This window comes from Hipposideros armiger, unplaced genomic scaffold (genome assembly GCF_001890085.2).
Source record: "Hipposideros armiger isolate ML-2016 unplaced genomic scaffold, ASM189008v1 scaffold_118, whole genome shotgun sequence".
Lineage (NCBI taxonomy): Eukaryota > Metazoa > Chordata > Mammalia > Chiroptera > Hipposideridae > Hipposideros > Hipposideros armiger.
In genome coordinates this window covers 1796553-1804620 of record NW_017731468.1, presented here as the reverse complement: position 1 = coordinate 1804620, position 8068 = coordinate 1796553, and the positions used below count along the sequence as shown (strand labels likewise).

The window sequence follows — 8068 nt, the reverse complement described above, 5'->3', positions numbered from 1 at the left end:
TCCCTCACAGGCAGTACCATGTGGGCTGGTGCATTGTCGTGATGCAAGAGCCATGAATTGTTAGTGAAAAGCTCAGGTCGTCTATTTCACGCAGCCTTTTTAGCACTTCCAAATAGTAAACTTGGTTAACTGTTTGTCCAGTTGGTACAAATTCATAATGAATAATCCCTCTGATATCAAAAAAAAGTTAGCACCATTGTTGCAACAAGTTCGTGAACTTAATTGTCACCGTAAACGTGAGTAATGTGTTTCACTGTGAAATTACAACAGCTACAATTGTCACTAGGAATTTTTTAGCACCATTGTAATCTTGCGGGACCACCGTCTTATATGCATTTGTCATTGATCAAAATGTCGTTATGCAGCTCATGACTGCAGATACAGATATAGATATAGGTGATATAGGTATAGATATAGTTCCTGATTCTAAAGGTAAAGTTTTTTTTAGGCAATTTGAAAAAAAAAGAAAGAAAACCCATCAAGTCACCATTTTGCAGTACTTCCTACCTTCCTTTACTTTCCACTTCTTTCCTTACTCCCATCCTGCGAGTCAGTATAATGTAGTAGCTAAGAGTGGTTAAATGTCTAGAATGAGACTATCTGGCTATAGCCTTGCTTCACCACTTCCTGGCTCTGTGACTTTGGGCAAATTATTTAACTGCTCTCTGTCTTAATTTCCCCACCCATATGGGGATATTAATGATAGCACTTACCATGAAGGAGTCTCATGAAGATGAATGGGGTAATATATGTTCAGTGCTTAGTATAGTGCCTGGTACATAGTGAGAACTTATTTACTATTTGTTGTTATTATGTATAATATCTGAAACTGCCTTCCAAATTTTAAAAGGTTTTCTTGAATGTTCTAAAGATGGAAGGTGGACTTTGTCTTTAGTGACAACTGTTTTTATGTTCTTGAGAATCCAAAGAAGTGGTAACCAGTTGTTCTTAGGGACATCCTGAACCTGTGAAGGAATCCAAATACAGATGTTTTAGTTGCAGATGCTGAGGTTTCTGCTTAATAACGTAAAGAGCCATTTTTACGTATTGGGACAGATATACCTCTGTCTGGAATATTGCAATGTCTCGTTTCCTCTGCTGATGGTCAGAAATAAGAAGTTGGGGCCCTAGTACTTGGGTCAAGTGTAACAGAGGAAGCTCCCATCAGGGAGGGTGAGGCACGCTCCAGCACCACAGTGGTAGGCTGAGAGCTAAGGAGAGGAATTGCCAGGCCGGAGCCCATGGAACCCCTGCAAAGAGCCACATGGGGGAACTTGAGGGACAGTGATATTCAATATCCACTTTTAGGTTTTCTTTTCCTGAACTGTAATTTTCTTATGTAATCCTCAAGACTTCATAGAGTTTGGTAAAATTGCAGCCTTATGTTAGCTGCGTCTTGGGAAATAGTAAGATTGTTTTCACATTTCATGTAAGGTAGATTCGAGTGACAACCAGCTGGAAAAGTTGTTATGAGATGGCCAGAAGTGATGGGGAGAGAGTCCTGGAGCAGGCCTGTTGACCGTAAGGTGATCACTGGAAACCAGTGTGGATTGAGAAATATTCAAACACTTGCTTGAAGTGTTCAGAAATACCGGCAGTGAACATTCTCACATATTCTATAATAAATATTTAAAAATTATTTCTCAAGATAAGTTCTCAGGAATATTTTTTTGTGGCAAACGGTATAAACAGTTTTAGTTTATATATATATATTATATATATATATATATATATATATATATATATATATATATATGGACTGGCAAATTGCCTGCTGGAAAGATCACACCCAAAAAGTTCCACATCCACTGCAGCCACACCCTCCACGCCCCCCACCTCGAATTGTATGGGTTCCATTTCACCCATCTTTGTAGGGTAACTTACACATTTGGGAGAAGAGCTGTGCTCATTTAAAGAGGGTGAACACATCTGACACAGAAAGGCATTTGCTTGTTACCAGGGAATTTCACCAAGAAAATATGTCTCAATCAGCATGTCAAAAGAATTGCTTTTCTTTATCTCACCAACAGTCTTTCTTTAGCAGGTTTGGCTGTGACGAAACATCAATATTTCTTACAGAGAGAATTCACTAGTTTCCCTTAAAGGGAACTTATTATTATTATTTTTTAAAGAGCTGCTCTTCATTTTCTTTATTATTATTATTATTATTATTATTATTAGTTTTAGGTGTACAAAACAACATTATAGTCAGGCATTTACACACATCTCAAAGTGATAACCCCAACAAGTCTACTACTCATCTGACACCGTACATAGCTATTCCAATACCATTGACTATATTCCCTATGCTGTACTTTACATCCCATGACTGATTATTTCCTTTGGGCTGGCTAATTACTCAAAGCGAAGTTGCTGACTAGTCATGTTATAGCACTTTTCATAAATAGTACTAACATGCCCTCCAGAAATGTTGACCACTTTCCACACCTATGGGCAGTATATAAGACTACTACCTGTTTCCCAGTTTGAATTCTGGCAATTGATGTCTCCTCATTTTAATTTGTACTGCTTTTTAAAATTTATTTTTTTTTAAAGATTTTTTATTGGGGAACTGGGGGGATGGGAACAGTGCTGGGGAATTGGGGAAGGGGAACAGACAAGTTGCTGTCGTTTTGTTCTTCAGTCTAGTTGTGGAGGACATTGCTTCACTGGCCCAAGCTGGCACCATCATTGCGCTCTTCCCGGGCGAGGCAGATCAGTCGCCGGCTTCTGGACGCCACTCACTGCGGCTGCTGGCCGCTCACGCTGCCTGCTGACTACACACAGTAGCCCACGGCAACCCACTGCCACAGGGGCTGCAGCCTACACCATCGCCGGTGACTCAGCAGCCCAGCTTCAGGTTGAGCTGTTGTTCAGCATCTCAGCTGTGGAGGGCAGTGTCACTGGCCCTCATATGTGGGATCCGAACCGGAGCCCTTTGGAGTCCCAAGCCAGTTCTTAACCATCGCGCCACTCGGCCGGCCCTGTACTGCTTTTTAAATATTCTTGTTATTATACAGAATTATCAGTGATTTGTATTTCTTCCTTTGTGAAATCCCTGTTTGTGTTCTTTTCTGTGCCTATATCTCTTCTTTTATCTTAAAATATTATGAAAAATATTCTTTATGCTGAACACCATGACAGGAAAGAATACCTGAGTTCCTCTAAGAACTACTACTTCTAGTTATCCAACTGCTATTTTGATTAACAAGAAAACATTAACAAGAAAACATGCTGAAAATTTAACGCTGCGATCACCTGTCAAATAATTAGGATGGAATACATGTTGTTGCATATACATTAGGTTAAACACTACTTATATATTTAGGGATATATTGGACTATAATACTTAAGTCTTATGATAATATTCTAAAACCAGCTGGAAACATTTTCCTTAACTTCTAGGCTTAAAAATCTATTCTAGGGGCAGCCGGTTAGCTCAGGTGGTTAGAGCACAGTGCTCATAACACCAAGGTTGCTGGTTTGATCCCCGCATGAGCCATGACGCTGCACCCTCCACAACTAGATTGAAACAACCACTTGACTTGGAGCTGATGGGTCCTGGAAAAACACAGTGTTCCTCAATAAAATCCTTAAAGAAACAATCCATTCTAATATCTTTATCAATACTCAGTATATCCAAATGAAATCAGTGTTTTGTGGTCTTAATTGTTTATACAACTTAACACGTTTGAAGGTGTGATGAAGTGGTTCCATCTTTCCATTTGTTTATATGGTTTGAAATCACAGCTCTACACAGTGGACATGTTTTCTCTCTGTTAAACCATAAGGTAATGCACTCTTCACAAAATACATGCTGACAGATGAGAAGGGTTGGCTTTTGAAATTCAGCTTGACATATTGAACAAATATCATCCACATCTGATGTTTGTCTCTTGCTGGCAGCTACCCCGTAACTTGATCGTGTAAAAAATATTCACAAAACCCATCTGAAAGTTCTTAGATGTCCAAAAAAGTCCAAAAGTTTTAGTATGAGATAAAGTAAAGCCAGCAATATCCAAAGACTCCATCTAGTTACATTTCCAAACTCCCGATAGCTTATAAGAACAAAACCAAACTGGTACGGGAACAAAAGTTTGGTAATACTGACATAATTCTTCTAAAAGCATACACCAATAACCCTTGGATTTAAAAGGCATGGTGAAAGGAGGCACCAATAAGACAAGACATTTTAAGCCCATGAAGAGGATTTTCAGAATGAAGTCTGTAATTCCAACAATCCCAAGCACTTCCCAGAAGCTCCAATGGTCCAAAGCAGGATTTAAAAAAATTAAGACATAATAGAGTGAATGAGAATGGAAAGTGTAATATAAAAGAACAGAAGATCCTGCTAAGAATACCAAGAACAAAGAACACTGAATCTTTAAGCACCTTTTGCTTAGAAAAACCTGCTTTACAATGCTTTTGTTTGTATACATAAAAGTTGTAAGCAGCCCAATCCCAAAAGAAATTCCTATGATATGCTGCATAACAAGTTTGACACCCAGAATCAAAATATGTGGAAGGCTTTTTTGCAGCCACTTGAAGAGATATCAGAATTCTGAGAAAGAGCTACTTCTATGATCTCCAGACTCCATGGTAGTATCATCAGGTTGCCTTGCCTCGTTATGGGAGTGAGTCTGTGAGTGACTATGTACACATCCATGGGTACAGCTATAGACACCTGACCTTATCTTTCTGGAGCTTGGATTTTCAGCACATTCTTTAGGTATGGAGCTTATCTGGATATGCACATCTCCAACAGGAGGACAAGAACCTTCTCCTGTCAATCTTGTGTGGACACATTGGGAGGCTGAGGCATCCTCACTGCCTGCACTTCCTAGAGGACTATATGCAGTTGGCTACAGTTGGCTTCCGTCACCCTTAAATACTTTGTTGTGATCCAGATTTCTTTGCTTCAAGGCTCTGTCTCCTCTCATGATGATAAGACGGAGGTATCAGCAGCCATGGTAAGAAGAGTGGGAGACGCAGCCTCTTGGCAGTCAGTCAGGGCTATCTCCTTCAAACCTCACTACCAGCAACTCCGGTTCTGTGTCTACATTTTTTGACCTGCAGTGGGGCCAACTTGGTGAGCTTAGTTTTGTGCAGAATACTGGATGACCAAGACTGGCAGTTGCTCCTCACTGGTAAGAAGATGCCTTTGGCCCTGGGAGTCCCCCAGGGCTCTTCCACAGAATGGCTTCTTGCTTGTGGGTGAGAATGGCCCATCTGTCTGTACCTCTACCTGGACTGTCTGTACCTCTACCTGGGTCATGTCTCACCATACAGCCTGGTGCAAAAATGCTTCCATTTTGGAATGAAGTTTTCAAGTCTGAGGTCATCTCATATCATTTTATGTTCATAGATTAACAGATTCCTAGATCTTCCCAAAACTTCAACCATCACAGTTTAAATTGAAGGGAAGTGGCCAGGGAGGCCTTTTCTGGAAATGACCATTCAGTTAAGTGCAAGTCCCTAGGTTCCCAAGAATGAAAAACCGCTATTGTGACTGGGAGGTTTTTGATGACAAACATCATCGGCCTGTGAAACTGGAAGTGCTCTGCTGTTAAAGGCTATTCACACCTTGCTCACTCAGGGTTGGCAAAGCCAAGCATCAGACTAGGAGGGGAGGAATGATACAAAAGCTTCTTGACCAACTATCTGGAGACACACACACACATATGTACACATACAAGCAATCTATTTGCACATAAAAGTATTAAGAAAAAAACCTAAAGGGAGTGACATTATCAAAAGCAAATTATTCATTTGATATTCCTTCCTGCTTTTTTCCAAAAATAATTTCAGACCGCCCAAAGGCAATTTAATACAGTAACACCCATATAGCTTACACTTCTGATGAACTGATGAAAGGCACCTGAAGACTGCCTCCCTAAGGTTTGCAAGCAAAAAGGAAACTGCTTCTTAAATCCATTGGAAAGGCTTTTATGTGCTTTAATTACATCTGTGAAGAACCATAAACTAAGGGTGGGAAACCTCCAGGTTTTTAATCTTATTATTATTGCCCAAGTGTATTGCACTTAAGAACACTTATGACTTCTTAAATTTCTAGTTACAATTTATTGTTTAAATGCCTGTTCTTTACACATAGACTTCTGACATTTAGAGAGAGAAAGATTGAAAATAAAAAGAATAAATCTTACATTTTCCGTTTATTATTATTTAAATCAGAGGCCATTTAAATTGTATGTTTTTATAAGATTTGTTTATAATGTTTTGATACTATATCTGGCCACTTGGTTATTGGATTTAAAATTTGGCATTTTAAAGGACCATAGTGTAGTGACTTTCTAAAAATGTGCAATTGAGATATCATGTAATGGTACCCCTGAAATTCAGTTTCTAGTTAGACTTAGTTGTATCAAGTCTTCCACACAGCTTACTAAGGTTTTACTGTGGTATGAGACAAAATAAATACAGATAAAGGATATTTGACTTACCTCTGTGTGGGGCATAAATTCGTAGAAGAAACAAAATGTTCTGAGGAAAATAAGAAATAAATAAGGAGAAGAAATTATTGAAGGGATGGTATTTATATTAGGTTATAGTACAAACTAAATAATGGAGTGAGAAGGGCAGTAGAGAAGGGCAGGAAGAAGCATCTTCGTAGGTAACCAGCGGAGACGCTAGGAAATCAAGTTCTTCAGCCCAAGGAGGAAGGGGGAGAGAGGACTTGGTAGCCCTGGCTTACAAGCATACTCAGATACCCCCAATTCTAAAAATTTGCCCATTTACCATACTTTAGCTCAAATTAATTTTCTGCTTCTGCTCTTCTTTGTTCATTCATTTAACAAATACTTATTAAGAACTTGCCATATGCCAGGTACTTTTCTAGGAGCTAGGACTACAGCAGTGAACAAGACAGACAAAATCCTGCCAAACTTCTTTAAACTATAGCCTATATTTTCTCTTTATACTCTCACACCACCCTCTCACTCCTTACCCCCCTGAAACCTGATTTATTTTCCCACCATCATGATAAAGCAGCTCTCTAAAGACCAGTGGCCTTCACTATATTGAGTGCCCCCTTCTCAGTGCTCATCTTCCCTGGACTCTGTAGCATTTAATAGCTGTTATTGCTTTTTCTCTGGCTTGTTACTTTGCTTCCTAAATATTGGTGGTTCCTCAAGTTCTACACTCTGCTCACTTCCATTTTCTCCCTGTCAAATCTTTTCCCTTGATGAATTCTCATGGCTTAAATTTTTGGCTCTACTCAGAAGTATCCCAAACCTACGTTCCCAGACCCAGCCCTCTCCTAAAGTCTAATCCCACATTTCAAACCATGTGCTGGAGGCTTCCATCTGGGCATCTGGTCATGATACAAGCACCATCTGTTTAAAACTAAAGGCAGTGTTTATACCACATAGGGTTCTCAACTGCAAACAACAGAAACCCACTCTGGCTAATGCCAGCAAAAGATGAATTCACTGGGAAGATGTCAGGTGGCTTCCTGGGTCAACAAGGAAGCCAGAGGACCAAGCGTGGAAAATGGGCAGGAGCCCAGGCCGCCGAGGGCACAGAGAGCACCATGAAGTTCACCCCATAGGAGGAGTCTGTAGCGGATGATACCCTGGAGCTGGTTGTCCTCCTTCTTTAGACGACACATGATCACTGGTCCTCTTCAATTTCTCAGCTACCTTCCAGTGTGGTCCCTAACTGCTAGTTTTTGTGTCATTCCCTCCAGATTAAAAGCCCTAGGCTGGAGCTTCCAATTGTTCAAGGTCATGTTCCTACGCCCCAGCTGCCAAAGATGACTTCTGGTTTCCTTCAGTTTCCCACAAAAAGAAAGGGATTCTGATGTGGGTCAGCTAAAAAGTGGCAATTAACCACTATATTTTCTTTTCCTATCACCTCATTTCTTTAAGTTCCCATCTGCATTTAATACTGTCATCATTCTCTCCATCACCAGGAGTTGCACATGCATAACCGCTTTTACTTCTTCCTCTCCTTTAGCTCCTGAGGCCACCAATCATCCAGGTCTGCAAGGGTTTTGCTTGTTGTTCATTTATTTGTTACTTTCCTTTAACTCTTTTCTTCTTGGATCTTT

The 8068-nt window shown here is 40.1% G+C and overlaps 1 pseudogene; it reads right to left on the bottom strand.

The window, feature by feature from the left end:
- Positions 1-3682: 3682 nt before the first annotated feature.
- LOC109385534 (RING finger and transmembrane domain-containing protein 1 pseudogene) lies at positions 3683-5275 on the bottom strand (annotated as a pseudogene).
- Between the last annotated feature and the right edge of the window lie 2793 nt (positions 5276-8068).